The sequence below is a fragment of the Trachemys scripta genome, chromosome 19 (assembly GCF_013100865.1).
Source record: "Trachemys scripta elegans isolate TJP31775 chromosome 19, CAS_Tse_1.0, whole genome shotgun sequence".
Classification (NCBI taxonomy): Eukaryota; Metazoa; Chordata; order Testudines; family Emydidae; genus Trachemys; species Trachemys scripta.
This window is the reverse complement of record NC_048316.1, coordinates 11,586,420-11,606,113: the sequence shown is the minus strand read 5'-3', so window position 1 is coordinate 11,606,113 and position 19,694 is coordinate 11,586,420.

Sequence of the window (19,694 nt, the reverse complement as noted above, 5' to 3'; positions counted from 1 at the left end):
CCTTGTCCACATGTTTGTTGACCCCTTCAAAGAACTTTAATAGATTAGTAAGACATGATTTCCCTTTACAGAAACCATGTTGACTTTTGCCCAACAATTTATGTTCTTCTATGTGTCTGACAATTTTATTCTTTACTATTGTTTCAACTAATTTGCCCGGTACTGACGTTAGACTTACTGGTCTGTAATTGTTGGGATCACCTCTAGAGCCCTTTTTAAATGTTGGCGTTACACTAGCTAGATTCCAGTCATTGGGTACAGAAGCCGATTTAAAGGACAGGTTACAAACAATAGTTAATAGTTCCGCAACTTCACATTTGAGTTCTTTCAGAACTATTGGGTGAATGCCATCTGGTCCTGGTGACTTGTTAATGTTAAGTTTATCAATTAATTCCAAAACCTCCTCTAGTGACACTTCAATCTGTGACAGTTCCTCAGATTTGTCACCTACAAAAGGCGGCTCAGGTTTGGGAATCTCCCTGACATCCTCAGCCGTAAAGACTGAAGCAAAGAATCTATTTAGTTTCTCCGCAATGACTTTATCGTCTTTAAGCGCTCCTTTTGTATCTCAATCATCCAGGGGCCCCACTGGTTGGTTAGCAGGCTTCCTGCTTCTGATGTACTTAAAAAACATTTTGTTATTACCTTTTGAGTTTTTGGCTAGCTGTTCTTCAAACTCCTCTTTGGCTTTTCTTATTACATTTTTACACTTAATTTGGCAGTGTTTATGCTCCTTTCTAATTAACTCACTAGGATTTGACTTCCACTTTTTAAAAGATGCCTTCTTATCTCTCACTGCTTCTTTTACATGGTTGTTAAGCCATGGTGGCGCTTTTTAGTTTTGTCTATGTTTCTTAATTTGGGGTATACATTTAAGTTGGGCCTCTATTATGGAGTCTTTTAAAAAGCGTCCATGCAGCTTGCAGGGATTTCACTTTAGTCACTGTACTTTTTAAATTTCTGTTTAACTAACCCCCTCATTTTTGCATAGTTCCACTTTTTGAAATTAAATGCCACAGTGTTGGGCTGTTGAGATGTTCTTCCCACCACAGGGATGTTAAATGTTATTATATTATGGTCACTATTTCCAAGCAGTCCTGTTATAGTTATCTCTTGAACCAGCTCCTGCGCTTCACTCAGGACTAAATCGAGAGTTGTCTCTCCCCTTGTGGGTTCCCGTACCAGCTGCTCCAAGAAGCAGTCATTTAAAGTATTTAAAGGTTTATAAAGGACAACCCAGACCAACTTTAGTGGTCTTCTGATTCAAATGACTAACATCACTTGTCTGAGTCCTTGTCTGTGATGGAGAACTTTCCCTGGTATGATTGAGGCTGGTCCAGTTGTGCCGTGCATCCCCTACTATAGATGCACTTAACCTTAAACCGGTGTATCTTAAACTGGGTTAGCATTGTAGGGTCAACTACTGCATTCAGCTCAATCTGTTTAGAAGAGTCTGTTTTGCACCAGTGGAACTGGATGGGTTTTGTTGTAAGCTTTTGATTATTGGCAAAGCCTCAGATTCTCTTCCTCTGACTTAACTGGATTTCCCACTAACTCACAGGGTGATGTCAAATTAGGGGCTGATCGGTACCTGTTGTGCCCATTTCTAAGGCCCCCTTTTGAGCTGAAGTGCTGTGGCAGCTGGCAGGCAGAGTTCCAGGGCACAGCCAAGATCAGAAAGACAACTGCTGCTCCTGGCTGGTCAGAAAGGGACCAAGTCATTCTCTAGGAATGACGACAGCCAGCAGAAGGAAAGCTGATGGCAGACACCCCCCTATGACTTAAATATTCTTCCAGATCCTGCCTGCAAGCTACAGTGGCATCTCTCCTTCAGAAGTCCATGGAAGTCAGCAAGCAGAAACCGGGGTGTATCTGAGCCTTGAAATGAAGGCTGAGCAGGATAAAAAGGAACCTGCAGAGATAGAGAAACAGCGGAACAAACTAACAGGACCTATAGGGAAACAAAGTGTGTCAGGCTGAGGCGCAAGGTCTCATCTCTTGGGTTACTAAACAAAATCGAGCTGGCTGAGTAAGCTCATTGGACAGGGTTCTCATTTAAAGTCTATGAAACCGCAACAGCTGCCAGAGTATGGACATCTGCTAGGTGCAGAGAGCCAGGGGGAAACAATGCACAAAGCCCTTTCCCCGATGGAAGCTGCTTGCAGATACAGTAGGACATGGAAGGTGAGTCCTCATGTAAGATGCTGTTACTTGCAGCAGGCAGGTTCTCCTAGCTGACCATGGCTACCAGGAGACAGTTTTACTCAGAGAAGTGATACCTAGTAGAAGAGCAAGACCGTTTAATGCATGGACAAGTTCGTCAGGGTCTTTACTGGTACCCTTAATGCCCTTCTCTAAAGGCTTCTGAATAAACCCTGCAGCTCTGCAGCGTTTCCCCAGGTGACATATTGTTCCCAGTGATGAGCAAATTCTCTTCCAGCTTTTCCAAGGTTCCTCCAAAACACAGGTTTCTCCCGGGACGTTGGCATGACATTGAAGGCTGCTGCCTGCAGTTGTCTACATGGTCTGTATTAACTTCTGGGCTGAGAGTGAATCTTCTCCTTTTACCAAAGCACTGTTCCCTTTCTGAAAGTCCACACTTAGGGCAAACCCATTTAATTGTCAGAGAGATGCTCCAGCGTTCCTTAGGCCTCCTACTTATGGGTATGCCTTCTTTGACCTCCCAGATTAATAAGCGTTCAGTCAAGTTTGTGTATTTCAAGACAGCTTGCTAAATACGCCCACCACTACCCTCTGTGGACTTCTTTGACATTCATATTGAGGGAGGCTCTGTGGTGGTTGATGTCTTCAGGAGTATGTAGTGGAGAGAGGCAGAGGAGAATAACCCTCCCCAGGTATTTGTTTGGAGTCGATTGTTTAGAGTCTCCCGTTTGCAACGAATATGTGGAACACGTTAGCAGGGAGGCTAAGATCCTCCAGCCACTCTGTTTCAGATTCTGTCCCTTTATCTGTGCCTGTATACACCCCTCTATCTGTCTCTGCCCACAGTGATGCAGGGAGCGCAAGCTCACAGTTATTCAATTGCAAAAATTATTTAATGCAAAAATTATTTTCATTCATTGGTCTGTTCTTTGCACAGGGCCCAGAGGGGCTCCATGTCCATTATCTGTGACACTGATGCCTAGCTTCAGGCTTCTTTTCTCTGGCCTAAGCATGTATGATCCTATAGACTTATGGGGTGAGAGCCTATCCTCCACCGTCTCCGTGTCTTATGAGGAGGTCTATTGATTGAGGCCTCAGACGGAACATGGCATCTGAACTCCCTGCTCTCACACAAGGAAAGAGATCCCAGGCATGTGGACCATTGGAGAAGCCCGGGATTACATTAAATTTCACCATGGAGTCTGCATCTCAGGCTGATTGCAGGGGGAGATGGCATCCTTGCTTGTGTCCATTGATGAAGCAGTGTAGGATATTATTATTTATTAACACTAGAACCTAAGGACAAGTCAGGTCAGGGTCCCATTGTACTAGGCTCTCTACTAGGGCTGAACACGGCCACTAAGATTTCTCTCTTGCTTCTTCAACAGCAGAGTTCTGGTCCAGGGCTAGGGCTTCCAGGTGCTACGGTAATACAAATAGCTAGTAATAAGAGTAGGCGAGCCAATACCTGCAAGTTAGGACGGGGTTTGGTGGAGGAAGAGTTTGTAGAATTAAGCTCAATTCCCTGGGCCTGATTCTCATTTACACCAGGGCTCTGGCTTTGCAAAGAGGCCTTAAAGCAGGGGTCAATTGCCCCCTGTTGAGTTCTGTCTCCTCCAGTTTCTCGAGAGGCCTGGGATGTGGTGGTAGCAGTAGAAGGTCAGTGTCTAGTTCTCTAGCATGGTGTCTGTCTCCCTGCTCCTGCTACAGAGCTTGAGGGTACCAAGGGCTGAATAATCACACAGGGCCAGCTCCACAGCTGGCATGAATCAGCATAACTCCCTAGCTGTGAGCAGATCAGTACTAACTGACTGAAGCAGAGGACCTGGCCCCGAGAATGCATTACTCTCTCACTACCCCCTTTGTAAGTCAGACAAGTCCTTTGAGTGTCCTGTCCCATTGCAATGTTAGAGAAGGTCACCTCCTTCCCTCTACCCCCCTCACCGGCTGTCCCTTCTCCTCTGGATAAGCAGCATTCTCCCCCCCCCCCCCTTTGCATTCCCAGTCCCTCACGCTTCACCAGAATTAAATTCATCATTCATTTTTTATGGTTTATACATAGCAGTAATTTATGTTTTCAAATATATTGAGGTCACACTTTAGCAGAAAAAGAGTGTTTCACATTTAAATTGAAGGCATGTTCGTTCCATTAAAGGGAGATGTTTTGGACAATTTTAAAAGGCTAAAAGTAGTAGAAAGTAACATTAAAATAAAATTTGAGAGATGTAATTACACCTAATTGTACCATAAAATAATCAATACCGCATTACATTATTTCTGACTTCCCCGGTTATAGCCTTTTTTTGTTAAGCTTTTGAATATTGATGAGGTGAAAGGGGTCACAGTCTACTCTCGGAGGTCTAATGGAGGTGGAATTAAGGTGATGTCCTCTCCTATTATATTTGCACGGAGGGGCGAGCGCTCGCCTTGCTCGAGCCAGGGAGATAACATGGCATCAGAAGCCAATACCTCGGCAACATTTCTTGAGCCAAGATTAGGCTGTCAGTAACTGCTGACTGGGAAGCTGGGAGCAGCCGCATACTCTCCCCTTCGCAGACCCACTCAATTAGACACGGCAGAACGCAGAGGAAATGATGTTCACGTCAACCGAGATCATTAACAGCTGGAGACCAGGGGGGAACCAGTTCCTTCCAGTTCAACCAACACTTTTTGCTTTGTGTCCTCGTTCCGGGAGTTTGAGGAGGCTTTTTGTGGTGTGTTTATATTTGTGTAAGTTCCTTCTCTCTCCCCCTCCGCCCCCCAACAGACCCTTTCTCTGTTAAAATGAAAACCCCACCTGGTCTAGGGGCATTCACCCTCCACCCCCTTACATACACACATATCCACACCAAGGAGGGTTGCTGCAGCTGTAGTGATTCGCTGCAGGTGCTCAGGTTGGAAGCTCACCTTCCTCTGCATTTTGTCCCAGCGAGTACAGATCTGGATGCATGTTCCTCCATCACCCCAGAGTTCCCACAGTGGAAGAGGACTGTTTATGGGCCTGAAAAGTGATGTTCTTCATTTGGTGCAGCATCCCTGTTCCTGTTTAAACTCCAGAGTTCCTCCTGGCCTGTGATAGGAAGAGGTCACGTGCTAGACCCTTCTCCTGTCCCTGTGCAGTTTTCTCCTGAGCTGGGGATGTCTGTCTTTTTCTTACCCTGTGTTGGAGTCGTCTCTGCATTTTTCGAGCAGTTTTGTCTTAATAAAAATCGAATAAGGACCCCAGGATTGGGTCCTTAACTTCTGTGCCTCTCAGTGGCTCCAGCTGTAGAATGAGGATAATAGCCATTTGAGTAAAGGCCTGAGATCTCCAAGTCCCAGGTGCTATCAGGGTAAACTCTGCACCCATTGAATCAATGTCAAAACTCCCACTGACTCAGTAGTGACAAATCAAACCATTTATAAGAGCAACAAAGTATTATTACTGTTGTTTGATTTTCCTGAGATCTCTCTTTCTATCCCCACATCTATCTATCTATCCCTCTTTATATTGGTTCTGTTTTAATAAATAAACAAAATCCAGCGGTACTGCTGCATTATCCATTTCACATGGCATGGTATCATCAGATTACAGCGTTCCTTACAAAAGAAAAGATAATGAGCAGGCTCAGATCATTACCATTAATAATAAAAAACGATATAATGTATTTTTAAAACTTTTCTTAATGCAACACCAGCCCATCTGCCCCAGCTGATCCTGTCTTCCAAAATTAAACAAATGAATGAAAGTGGTGGGAGGGTGGTATCCAAAGTACAGCTCCAATCCTGTGATCTCACTGTTCTCTGGCTGTGGTATCTTTGCAGAGGGCCAGTTCTCCTCCCCACGCCTCAAACATCACTGCATCCTGGGAAAGTACCTTCCTATGGTACCCTGCAAATTACTCCTTCTCTTACACCTGCCTCTGTGCACCTCAGTTTATTGCCCTTGAGCCGCTTGTTGTACACCTCTAAGCACTCTGCCTCTACCTCTCACTCTGCACTCCAAGTTATTCCTCCCTGTGACTCCCAATGTGTAACCCCCCAATTATTCTTTCCCTTATATTGCCCCCAGAGGTATCCAAAAATATTCCCTTGTGTCTCTCCCTGGGCACCCCAAACCTTATCTCCATGTGGCACCTAGTGTATTCTTCCTGTACGCATCAGAGTGCACCCCATTGTGTTCCCCTCTGCAGGTCAAATGTTACCCCTTTTGTTAGAACAACTGGGCAGTTTATTTGCACAAAAGCAGACTCCCGGCAGCCCCCCGCTGAATTCCGAACTCTGCACCTATGAGCAGATGGAATTTGTTTCAATTGACTAACAGAACAAGCAGCAGCAGCTTTTTTTTTTTTTTTTTCTAATTTGGAAATGGAAGGGACAGTATTAGGAAATTTACATTTGCGAATATGATATTTAATTAGCAATATTAATAAATTAATAGAAGTAAAGAGCCTTGGTGAGACTCCAGATTAATAAAACATGCTCTAGCTGAGTAAATGAGGTGTGATGCCCATAGAGAATTGAGGGTGAAACTCATTCCCCAAATACCCCTTTAACCAATGAATGAGGGGCAGTGCTGGTCGTGGTCAGGGACGGCAGGGCAGTTATGCAGTTGGTCACTTCCAGAGCGGAAGTGCAGAGGCCTGGATTCTGCCACATTTACTGATGCAAGTAAAGTTATCCCAGAATCGATGCGGCCTCTTGCATGGGGAGTCCGCCCTCCCCTGCATGAGGAATGGGTGCGCAGTCTGTCCCAGGGCGTGTAGAAGTTCATTTTCAAATGAAGGTCCTGATCCTGCAGTCTCCGCTATGACAGCAGATCTTCAGGCAGGTGTGTTTCTGGTGCTTCGCACAGGTGGAGGGAGCTTCTCTCACAGATCAGCTTGCAGGACTGGAGCCCTGACTGCATGTTTATAGACCATCCCTGGGCATTCTGGCAGCACTGGAGTTAGGGGTGGGAAGGGAACCAAATCACGACCCCCAGTCTGAATCCCTTTGGAGAAGCTTGGTTCCAGATTGATCTACCTCATTTCTATAGGGTCCATCAGTAGAGGAGCAAACTCCTAAAGTCCATGGGGAACCTCCCCAGGCAAATCTGAGTCAGTTGGGAAGCATGCAGCTGTTAAATAAACAGCGAGGTAGATGACTGAACCTCATGGCTCGGGCTCTTTTCTCTGAGATGGGGCCAAACTCTCACTCTCCATTCCAGTTCTGAACCTGGTGGCCCACCCCATCTCAAGTTATGAATGAAGCGGCTTTTTCAGCCCTCAGCCCTTGTTCTCAGTCAGTGGCAGACACTCAGTGATGGCTTCATTCACCCTCACTTCTTATAGTGTTAGATTCAAGATGGTCAGTTACCTTGGGCTGCCAGCTGGCTCAGAGGCAGCTCTGGGTCTGTCTTGCCCTGCTGTTGTCATCATCCTCGGCTGCTTTCAACTGCTTTATATGTTTTGGTGGTGGAGGAGGGTTAGAGAATATCTTTTGGGATGCAAATCCTCTTGCTTCTTTCTATCTGTTAGTGTTTGGTTTATACCACGCACATTTACATACTTAAAAAACCTCCATCCCCACTACACCACACAATATTTATACACCTCTACCCCGATATAATGCGACCCGATATAACACGAATTCGGATATAATGCAGTAAAACAGTGTTCCGTGGGGGCGGGGCTGCACACTCCGGCGGATCAAAGCAAGTTCGATATAATGCGGTTTCACCTATAACACGGTAAGATTTTTTGGCTCCTGAGGACAGCGTTATATCAGGGTAGAGGTGTACATCGTTTGTGGGCTTATTGTATTAGTTTTATTATAGCCATAATAGAGGAGGTTGAGTGACTTGGCTATAATGAGGCAGTAGCAGAGATGTAAATAGAACCTGGTGTCCTGGGGCCTAGAAGAGCAGGAGACCAAGGGAGAAAATTCTTTGACAGAGCCATAGATTTTTTTTTAAAGCCAGAAGGGACCATTATAGTCATTAGTTCTGATCTTCTGTGAATACCAGGGGTAGAATCGCACCCAGAGGTGGCTGTATCCAGCTTGGTAGCTTGTGTGGACTAGAGTTTGTTTTTTAGAAAGACATCAGCTCTGGATTTAAAAACTCCAAGTGGCAGAGAATTCACCATGTCCCTTCATAATCTGTTCCCCTTGCTTACAGTGCTCCCTGTGAAGAGTTTGCTAGTTACATTGTAATTGGCTGCTTTTGCACTGTTCATGTGCGGGTGGGAGTGGGAGTGGGGGTGGGGGTGGGGATGGGAAAGGGGTGCAGCGGAGAAGTGAGATGTGAACTAAATACTTAAAATCTTTTAAGACACTTCTTGTGAATGCTGTGGTGTAGTGGAGCGGGTAAAGGGCCAAGGGTCAGGAGACCTGGGTTCTAAATTCAGCTCTGCCACTCGCTGCAGTATGGCCTTGCATGAGTCATTTGCGGCTTGTCTACACAGCAAGCCAGCATGTGGCAAGCCAGGGTGTGAATCTATAGCAGGGGTTCTCAAACTGGGGGTCGGGACCCCTCGGGGGTCATGAGGTTATTACATAGGGGGTCGCGAGCTGTCAGCCTCTATCCCAAACCCCGCTTTGCCTCCAGCATTTATACTAGTAAATATATTTAAAGGGGTTTTTAAGATATAAGGGGGGGAGGGAGTCACCCTGAGAGGCTTGCTATGTGAAAGAGATCACCAGTACAAAAGTTTGAGAACCACTGATATAGCCTCCTGCACGGTAATTCACTGTGTGCGCCCTGCTGCTGTGCAGTAAAAGTTCTTTGGCAAACTCCTATGTAAAGCATTGGTGCTCAGTAGCTGAGCCCACATGGTCATTTAGCATGCTATAGATTTAGACCCTGTCTGGCCATGCTTTAACACGTCATGTAGACAAGCTCTAAGCCCCTTTTTTGTGCCTCAGTTTCCCCATCTATATAAAGGGGATAATAACATTTACCCTTTGTCAAGCACTCTACCTTGTTTGCATGAGGTGTTCTGCTCTCCCTTCCTTTGCGGGGTTCTCGTCATTTCAAGCCCAGTCTGTGCTACAGGGAATCACAGTCGCTGCTGGGAGCAGGCTCTTAGTAGCGCTGAGCGCAGGTTGCCCTTCTCTGCACTTGTAGCTAACCCTTGTTCTGCACCAGTTCTGCTGCCCCCACCTGCTGTCAGCCAAGGGGTGATTCCTGTAGGGCAGACAAGACCCTGGAGCAGTGACTTTCTCTTATGAGGGGGACTGATTCTGCCTGCCTCATTCCTGCCAAGCAGCACTCCATAGGCTGTCCCATTGAAATCCGGGGAGAGGACTAAGATTCAGTTTAGCTTGAAGCAGGGCATTGGAGTCACCCAGCTGGGGTGCTGGGGCCACGGTGGGAGCACCTGCAAGCTATGGCAACAGTGGAACGTGCTGTACATGTGCTCTGTGTTGTTTAAAAAGATTTCCCCTTTGAAATGCCCGCCTGATGTATCGCCACAGGCAGAGGCCTCCAGCAAGCTGAGTGGCTCTGCCGTCCTAGGGAAGGTTTGCCCCAGGGAGAAAAAGGGTCTGAGTGCATCATCGGACGGCTCCAGCCAAAAAGGCAGCTCTTCTCAAGGCAGACCCAGCAGGGGCGACGGCAAAGCGATGTCAGCGCGGGCTGAGCGGAGAAGAATGGACGCATTAAGCAAAGGTCTGACACAGCAGGAGATAAACTACTGTGAGGTTCCCAGAGGCCAAGCGCAGCTAGGTGTCCCAGTTTAAATACAGATCTGTCTTGCAGCTTGGAGCAAGGGTGTCAATCCAACCTGAAGGCTGCCGTGAGAGGAACATACTGTCTGCTGTGGGCCAATCGGCTGCTTTTCACAGAGGCCCCCCAGTCAGCAAAGCACTTGTGCATCTGCTTAAAGGTAAGCATGTGCTTGAATGCTTTGCTGAATCGGGGCCAGGGCATCTGGGTTCATCTGCACTGAACAATGTTAGATCTCTTCATGGCAAAGGGAGAGTGAGATCTGCTCTTGCCCTGGCCTCCCCCGCCCTGCTCCATCACAGCAGGCAGTGTCCTTTGCGGAATTGGGGCATCAGGCGGCCTGGCTTCCATTCTGAGGCAGGCTGCTGAGTTGCTGATGTGGTGAACTGGGATTTTTTTGGAGTAATATTTGAATGATTCCAGTGTGTGTCTTGGTTTCCTCCTACACCTTGCATGGCTACCTGGGGTGGGGTGGGGGATGGTTAAGTCTGCTCTGAGGGCAGAACAAGAGACATAGATAGGCATGTGTCATCGAGCTGTCTGGCCCATTAAAGGAAATGGACCCAACTCAACAGAGGATCTGGCAAGATAAAGAGACGCACTGACAACTGAACAATCCACACCCAACAACAGGAAACCCAGCGGGCAAGACGTGAACTGAGCTGGAGAGCAAAGGGGAAAAGGTGGCAGGTGAAGGAGAGAAGGGCTGACCCTGGGAAGAATTCTGGTAGTAGCCTTGATCTGGGTGATCAAAGGGACAAGAGACGGAGACAGAGACGGAGTCCATCACAGCTTGGCTGGCTCGTAACGTTGCTGGTTTGACGAGGATAGATTATGATTTAACTTCCTGCAGGAGTCTGGCTGGGCTAGATTCGTTGAAGGGAACCACGAAGAGAGACAGGGAACGCTGGTTCCAAAGGCCCAGTCTCGAAGTTTTAGAGGCCACAGAAATTGTGCGGGTCCTTGGGGCCAGGCACAACTCACTGCCTGGAGACTGGTGATGAGCTGGGGCATAGACCAGTGCCTCTGACTCTGTACAGCTGGGAAACCTTGATCATTTCACCCCTCTGTGCCTCAGCCTCTCCATCTGTAAAACTGGGATGCGAAGGGCAGAATGAAGCTGGCTCTTGAGTCTGCCCTTGCACAGCCCATGCAGCGAATTGCTGTCAGAGGAACACAAGCTGAATGGAGCCTTCCTGGCCCGTTCAGCACCCCCAAGCCTGTAAGCAGTAACGTGGTGGAGGCTCTCACCTGGACACCTGGCTCAGGAGGGGATGAGAGGGAAGAGCAAAGGGCCCCTCAGGAACTGAGCTTCCGGGCTCTCCCAGGGCCTGTGTGACATCCACGTGCATCGCTGTGGCTCCTCTGCAGAGCACTTCTTCTCCTTCAGGGCCATATCAAAACTCATTTTTTTCAGCATCTGCTCCCGTAGTGCTCTGCACTGCATCATGGCTCCTGTAGTGCTCAACACTGCATCATGGCTCCCCCCTCCCCTACTGCTGTGCACTGCATCATTGCTCCCTGCTCCTTATCACTTTTCCCTGTGCTGCATCACTGCTCCCCACTCCTCTACTGCTCTGCACTGCATTACTGCTCCCATCATTGCTCCCTGCTCCTCTACTATTCTGCACTGCATCACTGCTCCTCCGCTGGCCTATGCTGGATTATTGATCTCCACCAATCTGCTCTTCTTTTCTACTCCTCTGCACTGCTGCTTTCTGATGCAACACTGATCTCTCATGCATCATTCTGAATTGCTCTACAGTGCATCACCCATCTGCACGGAGCCATTTGTCTCTGCACCACTGCCTCCCTGCTCCACCTCTGTCTGCTCTCACACTAGGTATTTTTTTTAAAATATCAAACAAGTAATGTATGAAGCCAAGTCACATAGACAACACATGTCTCCTGAGATCCCCCGTGCTCTCTCGTGCTGTCATCTCTCTCCCTTTCCTACCCCCTATATGCTGCTGCGTTTGTCTTGTGTTATCTCTGTGAGCTCCTTGGGACAGAGACCCTCTCTGTTTATTCAGCCATGCGGCCTCTGCACACCCATGCTGCCAGCTAGATGATTAACAATCGGGGCTACAGAGCATGCTGCTGTAGTGAAAATACACATCAAATGGTGTGTCTGATGCAAAGAGCTGAGAATCCAAGGGTCTGGCCATGTGTTCCTTGTGTGCCCCAAAGTCCCATTTGCTTCAGGAGGAGCCTGAAGATAGTAGAGCCCTAGAGAAGCTCACAATGAAGTGCTAGTAGCACAGGTAGCAGTTGGTGCAATGGCATGCACGCAGGTCTCCCGGGACAGGTGGGGTTTCCAGAGGAGATCTGAAGGAGGAGAGAAGGGTACTAGGAGAATATAGATAATGATCCCGTTCATGGCGTAAGGGCCCACCTGGAAACAGGAGTGGGGGAAGGAGACAAAGGAGAGGAGTGAGCTTGGGCGGGTGCAGGGTGTAGGAAGTGATGAGCTCATCGAGGTAGGTAGGAATGGAGCTCTGCAGCATCAGGACGTGGAATATGCATTGGGATCATCCAGGGATAAATAAAAAGCCATGGTGTAATCTCCAAGGTGTGGGCCAGGATGGTACATTCTGGGATTTGGCTGCCTTTGATGACAGCAGCACGTGCACAGGCTCTGGGTCTGACGCACCCATACAGGGAGGACACTGCTGCTGGGATCATGCTAGGCAGTGAACACCTATTGGGCCTTAGCGGGACTGGGCCTTTAAGCAGTCAGGCCGCCTTGCTTAAGGTCTGAAAGATGAGCTGCCCGGTGTGCAACAAATGAGCCCCATCTAGGTGGCAAAGCGCCAAAGACAGCATTGTCAAATAATGCAGGTCCTTCCAAGGAGGAGGCTGCAGGTGCCTGGCCCTGGGGCTTTATATGCCGCTGACTCGTGGCCCTTGGATACTGTGCTGTGCCCACTGGGCCTTTGCTTCAGCTAAGAGGTGTGAGCAGTGCTTTTGGCCAATTATGCTCACACACCGTTCCCTTACCCCCTTTGGTGTGAATGCCAGAGCGTTGCACGTGCAGATGCTGCAGAAAACCGAATCCCCCTGTATTTGTCCTTCCACTTCTCATGGGCTCCCTTGGCCTCCAGGAGCCAACTATGGTGTCCAGATTGCACCAGAGCCGGGCTCCTTGTGGAATTCCACTGTCCAGGTGCTGAAATGTCTTGCCAAGACAATAGCTTGTTCTCTTAGCCTCACCAGCAGCTCCCAAAGGCCCTGAGAAAAGCCTCTGGCAAATATAGTATAGCAAAAGGAACTTAAAGTGATCTCTAAGTGAAATGCCCTGGGCCTGGGAGGAGTCAGGATCCTGGTCTCTGCATTTAAGGCCCATCCCTGGGGCATGCACAATCCCAGGAGAGAAATATAGCAGTCCCCCGCACAGGGCCCTGGCTGTTGGTGTGCGTCACATGGAGCGTGGGCCTGACACACGCCAGAGGCTGGCAAGTGTCATACAAATTCCTGGAGACACCCTGCTGCACCACACCACCTCCTTCCTGCCCTGCCCTTCCAGTCCTGGCTCCCTAAGCTGAGGCTGCCAGTCTGATCAGACTTGGGCGCTGGTGTCGTGAAGAGGAGAGACCAAGTGGCACATGATCCTTGGAAGCCTGATGGGGGGTTGTTGCCTGAAGTCAGTAGCCAGGAATTGGCTCTGCCCCCACTACTTGAAACGGAGCTCCATGTAAATGACTAGAGTGGATGTCGCAGGAGACAGATGAAAGAGGGTCAGGGGCACTTCAGTGGGCAATATGATATGGACCAGAATGGAGGTGGAGCCTGACTCCTGAAGGCACAGCCCAAGGACGTAGTTTCAGGCCTGTTCTCGCCTCTGACTCAGAAGTGGGGAGCTCCACTCTGCCCTTGCAGCCACGTCGATGATGACACAAGTGTAACCCCAGGCAGAAGGGACCAGGGCCAGCTTTGTGCTCTGCAAGTCCTCAAGCAAGGGGAGATGCCAACCTGCCAAAAGCTGGGGCCAGAACTGGCTTGCGAGTTTTCCACACTGGCCCCAACAGGAAGCATCATGCTTGGCTGCATCTGGAAGACCAGGGGAAGGCTGAATGCCTGGGGAAGGGAGACTTGTTCTTCATCCTTCTGGTAACACAGCCAGAGGAGTGAGAGTCTGGCAGTGGCTGAGTTTCCTTCCCTTTGTGTCCAGCTGAAGGATACAAGGAGTATCATGCTGGCCCAGTGTGAAACCGGAATGGAGAATAAAGGCTGCAGCCTCCCAGGGCACAAGGCATCACCTTGCTTTGTCTGGGCTGCAGCCCAGCTCTGCAAAGGGTTCAAAGCCCCAGATGACACCGGCATTGCTGCCTGAGCTTGGAGTCAGGGAATTTCTGCTTCCCCCTTCTTTGCTCTGGCCCTGAAATGTGGCATCCTCAGCTGAGCAGCTCATTACTTTGTGAAATGTGGCAGGGATCCAGCATCTGTGCCAGGGAGGGCAGCAGGAATCTGATGCTAGTGCACAGCTCTCCCAGCAGTGTGATCCACTGATGCTAGTGCCATGATTCACACTGCCAGCCCCAGGTAGGGATAGGAGCCTCTCACTAATACACTAGTACCTGGAGTCACACTCCCAACTATTGAGTATGGCATGAATCCGACACACCATGCACTGGTTCCAAGAGTCGCTCTCCCAGCTACTGAGCACGGGATGGAGCAACCTGCTGGCTTTATTTTCATCCGCTAGAGCACCAACACACTAGCTTCCTGTAAAGATCCAAGGCGTCTTCTGTACTAGGTCATGTTCTTCCAATGCCAGAAAATCGACTTCCGAAGCAGGTCATGTTCTCACTACTGAGCCATGGCTCACGGATAAGGGGTGGGCAAAAAAAGCGCTTCAAAAACACCCTCGAAGCCAACACAAAGAAGTGCAATATTGACATAAACTCATAGGAAACCCAAGCTCTCGACAGACCAAAATGGAAAAGCACCTTGTGTCAAGGATCCCAGTATTTCGAGATCCAATGGAGACAACAGGAATCAGAGAAACGGCAAAGGAGGAAAGAACGTGCAGCCTGACTCAACAACCCAGATCTGCCCCTTCCCTTGGGAAATGTCTGCCCCAATTGTGATAAGATCTGTGGATCCCGAATCAGTCTCATTACCCACCTGCGGATCCACCAGCGATAACTGACTATCATTTTATGGAAGACAATCATCCTCAAACTCCAAGGGCTTGTTGACAGGGTAGTTAGGCAGAACTATAACTAGAGCTACCACTAGAGGGCACTCAGAACTCTGCATGCATCTCACTACCATTACACAGCCAGGGTGGATTCAGACAATCCTGGCTGGAATCCTCCATTGCTTCCTGGGGCATTACCCCAAAAGAAATTTTCCAGAAGCACTTGGGTTTTGTGATGGGGTGTTTAGAGCCCAGAGGTTGGCTGGGAAGGGGTTAATCTCTCTCTCTCTCAGCCCTACCTCTCCAGAGGCAGCAACACAGTTCACTTCCCTGAGAACATAGTTTGATGGGTAGCAGGCTTAGGTTGGCTGTGGGGTCTCCCACTCAGGGTGCTCTCTGGGGGCTGAGTCTGGCAGTGAGATTCCTGTGGGGATGGAGGCATCTTCAGAGAAAGGGCTAGGGCTGAAGTGAACCACTCTCTAGACCTGTGGGTTTTGTCTGGGGGAAACCTGGTTGTGTGTTTTTGGCCCTTCAAGGGGCGGGACATTCTTTACATATACTCTTCTGCCATACAGCACAAGCCAGAACAAAGGTATTAACACCTCTCCAAGGCTTGGGACCCTCCTGGCTTTGCCCAGCCTGCTACACTCCCCTGTGAAGTGTTCCAGTATCCCCTCCCCGAAGGGAACTCAAGCATCTTACGGGCCTACTCCATTTCTAAATAATCTGATCTCCTAAGTGCCCTTGAGCACAGCCATGAAACCCCCTGGGCGTGCCGTAGGGATGGGCCTGAGCCAGCACTCCAGTTCTGAGCACCCCAAGCTTTGAGGGGGCACCGCAAATTCACATTGGGATCCAGAGTTGGCACATAGGATCCTACCTTTCTAATGTGCTGGACCAGAATCCTGGTGTTGCCTGCCCCATCCCCCTGCTGGGTTGACTTTGGTGATCTGAACTAAGCCCGTCCCAGATCCTATTTCAGTTTCAACCAAAAGGACATTTCCTGAAGCTTTCAACTTGGAATCAAATCTCCAAGGAACTTAGGGCTCTGGACTATATTCAGACCTGCTCTGAACCCATAGGTATCCCCTGGTCCTTGGCTTTTAACAAATGTGACCATTTCCCAACAAACGCCTCCTACTGTAATGCCCCAATTGGATCCTTTCAGCTGCCACCAGGGATGTACAACTGGCAAGTGCAGTTTGTCCAAAGTCCTTTAACTAGGGTTGGCAGGATTCAATTTTTTTAAAATTGAATTTATCAATTGTTATTTTAAATATTTTTTTCTGATATTTATCAATTTAAGTTTTCCCAGTTGCAAGAAATTATAGGGTGCTCAAACAATGGGGTGGGGGTTCAGAAGATAATTAATGACAGTACACGCTGAGATTTGAAAAGTTAAAGCTTTATAACCATTAAAACTTAAATTGTCAACATCACATGTCAAAATATACAAAGTCAGTATCCTTAAATCAAACTCTAATAAGTTCTCAAGTAGCATTTTCTTTCTTTGCCTCTCTGTACATTGTGATTGCTATGAATGAAAATATCTTTTCTTAGTTTGAGGGTGTATGGTGAAATTGATGTTTACCAACATTTACTGATAAAAATCTACCTTTAACTGTGACTGACTCTCTTTCACCTAGGAAGATCTGCCGTCAGGTGGGGGAGATCTATCCCCAGTTCCATCTGGAATAGAGGCAGTAGGATATGGATATATAGGGAGCAACGTCCTTTGGAGACTCTCGTTCAGCAGTGGCTAAAGTGTTTTCTATTTGCAACTTTGCGGAGGTTTGTAACTCGTCTAAGGACCCCGGTGGCCAGTAGGGGGCGCCTTGGTTATGCATTATTCATTGCTCGGCAGTCCAAAGTCTCTCATTCATCTGAAAGAACAGTCTGCCAAGGAGATCTGGTACAAGCCATCAAAATATTTTGGCAGCTCTGCAAAGTGACAGTTTAAGTGAACACAGAGGGTGTTTAACCATTTAAGGGCTGAATAATGAGACAAGCACAAAGGAAGGATTTGTCGTTCCCCAGACTCAGCCAGCTCAGCGCAGTTATTAGACCAAATTGTCATCTTGCCACATCCAAGCTATAGCCTTCTCCCCCGGCCCCACCAGCACCCCTGTGCTTTGTAGAGCACCAGAATACCAGCAGCAGCCACACTACATCACGCTGCAGGTACAGGAACCACTGCTGCCTACACACCCCGCTTCTGCAAAGCCTAGTTATATAAGGTTTAATTACACTACGTGGCTCTTGTGTAGTGCTTTCTAGCTGAAGATCTCAAAGTGCTTTCTAAGCAAGCCACAAATGCCCTCTCCCCTCCTTGTGTGGGAGGGTTTGTTACACTTTTTTTTTTTTACAGTTGCGGGAAACTTAGGTACGGGGAGAAAGGATTTGTCCAAGGTCACACAGCAAGTCAGTGGCAGAGCCAGGAATATAATCCAGGGAGCTTCTTGATTTATTCTTTGCTTTTACTGCTAGGCCACACTACCCTTCCAGAGAAACCGCTGTGCATGGAATCTGCTGGGATATGGTGATCAAACTGGCCATTGTGTTGATCGAAATAAGATCCCCCAGTGATCTGCATGTTCATGGCAGAGCAGGCTCCTTTTGGGAGCTGCTTGCCAGTCCCTGTACAGGCAGTGCTGCGGCAAGCCTGCCCATTGCCGGAGTTGGTTTCTCTTTATTTATTTTTATGAACTGCAGGTGCGGAGGGAGCAGGCCCTCAGCTCAAGGTCTCGGCATCCAAGGCTGGCGGAGCCAGTTTGGCTGCAGCGTGTTCATGTCTTGAAAAGTGCCATGCTCCAGCACCTCCTTCTCTTCCCCCGCCCCCTGCAAAAGGTCAAGGAAATGAATGGGACAGCGAGATGCGCGATCTTGGAAATTTTTAGCAAGCCGTTGGTTTTTACATTGCAGATTTCACTCCGTGTGCACGGCTGTTAATATCAGCAAGACATTAGCTCTGAAAAGCACCCGTCACACTAAAAGGGCTCCGTCAAACTGGCTTGCCGTGAATTACTGGGCTCAAGCTTCCTTTATTAGCCTGGTATTTGTACAGCAGGAAAATCAACCTCAGACCCCCACCAAAGACAAAACCTCGTAGCAAAAAGAACTTTACCTCCAGAAGAGCTGATCGCTACTCCAGAATCTGGGATAGAGGGGAAATGAGAGATCACTCTTAGTAGGAAGCTTCTATCTTGAGAGACCACCCCAAAGTCACCCTATTCTGCTCCATCTGTATTAAAATTCCCATCTCTATGGAGCACAATTTTTTGTGTCATTCCTCGAACTGTCACTTAGGACCAGTTACTTTATTTAGGTAGATTTTTGTCTCAGGAAAGGGATGGGCTCTCTGTGTGCTGGGGGGAGACTGAATCCCCAGATCCCAGCAGGTCTGCGGTTACGTGTTGGACTCAGGGTCACAATTTGACTCAGATTTCGTTTCATTTGCACAAAGACTCGTTGACGCCCGGGCCTAATGAACATCAATATTCTTAATGACAAGGAAAAGATCTGTTTTATGGGACTCCAGACAGGCAGTGAGTCTCTGTGCTCCTATGTTCCTGCAGAATCGCAGGAAAGTAGCCCCTGTCTCTCACATGTCCGAGCTTCCGTCCTTGCAAAGTTCGGACCCTGAGTCTTAGAGAAGGCTCTCCAAAAGAGAGCCCCTTCTATGGAAACCTCTGTCAAAGTTTTGCAGACTATCTGCTTTGCTGTCCTCCCAGTCTTGCTTTTGTGTTTCCAATAAGCAAATCCAATCACACATTCTTCCTTTATAGTGTTGATGAGACTGCTGTTTTTCCTACTATAAGATTAATAAAATCATGGTTAAATTTTGAGGGGGGGATTAGTTGTTTTTTCTTGTTTATCAAAACTAAAAATGCAAAGAGAAGTGAGATTAAAAAAAATTGTAGCAATCCAAGTTTAAGATTCAAAGGGCTGCATTTGTCAATTTCACTTGGACTTTTTGGTTTGTTTTGGGTTTAGGGGTTTCATTTATTTATTTATTAAAAAAAATTTTTCCATATAATTTTGCATTTCTACCCTCCGCCTTTTGCATCTTTGGCTACCAGATGTGTCCCACACTGAAGAATTATTTCTCCTCCCTAGAGTGAAATAAATGCAATCAATATGAGTATTGCTCTCAGGGCCTTGAAATATTACATTAATGTTCCATGTGGTGACATTTTAGCTGGAATTTTCAAATACATTATGATGGTTCAAATTAATATTTATCAGATCAGCTTTTATATTTTGCAAAAGAGAGAGAGGGAGAGAGAGAGAGAGAGTAAGCATTATTAAAATACAAAATGCAGATGAATTCCAAAATCGATGGTCCATTTTACCAGCACTTTCAAGGAGCTGTGTTTTGCTTTCTGGTTTTGTTTTTAAATTTATTAGTTTTACAGGCAAATCTATTTATCTTCTTTCATTTTTGTTCACCCTTTCAGTATTTTCCAGTTGTTTCTTTATTCCACCCCTCTTTATTATCCCAAAATGTAAATTATGACGTTAGCTGGAGTTTTTAAATATTTTTTCTTTTCAATGATTAAATCTGCTACATGACATCTTTGTCCTTTCTATAAATTAAATCATCTTTGCTTTCCACCTTTAGCCACTGCCAGCAGCAATACTCTGATTGCCAGCAATAAAAGTCCTCACTTTACGGTCTTTATTTCCTACACAAAGCAACCC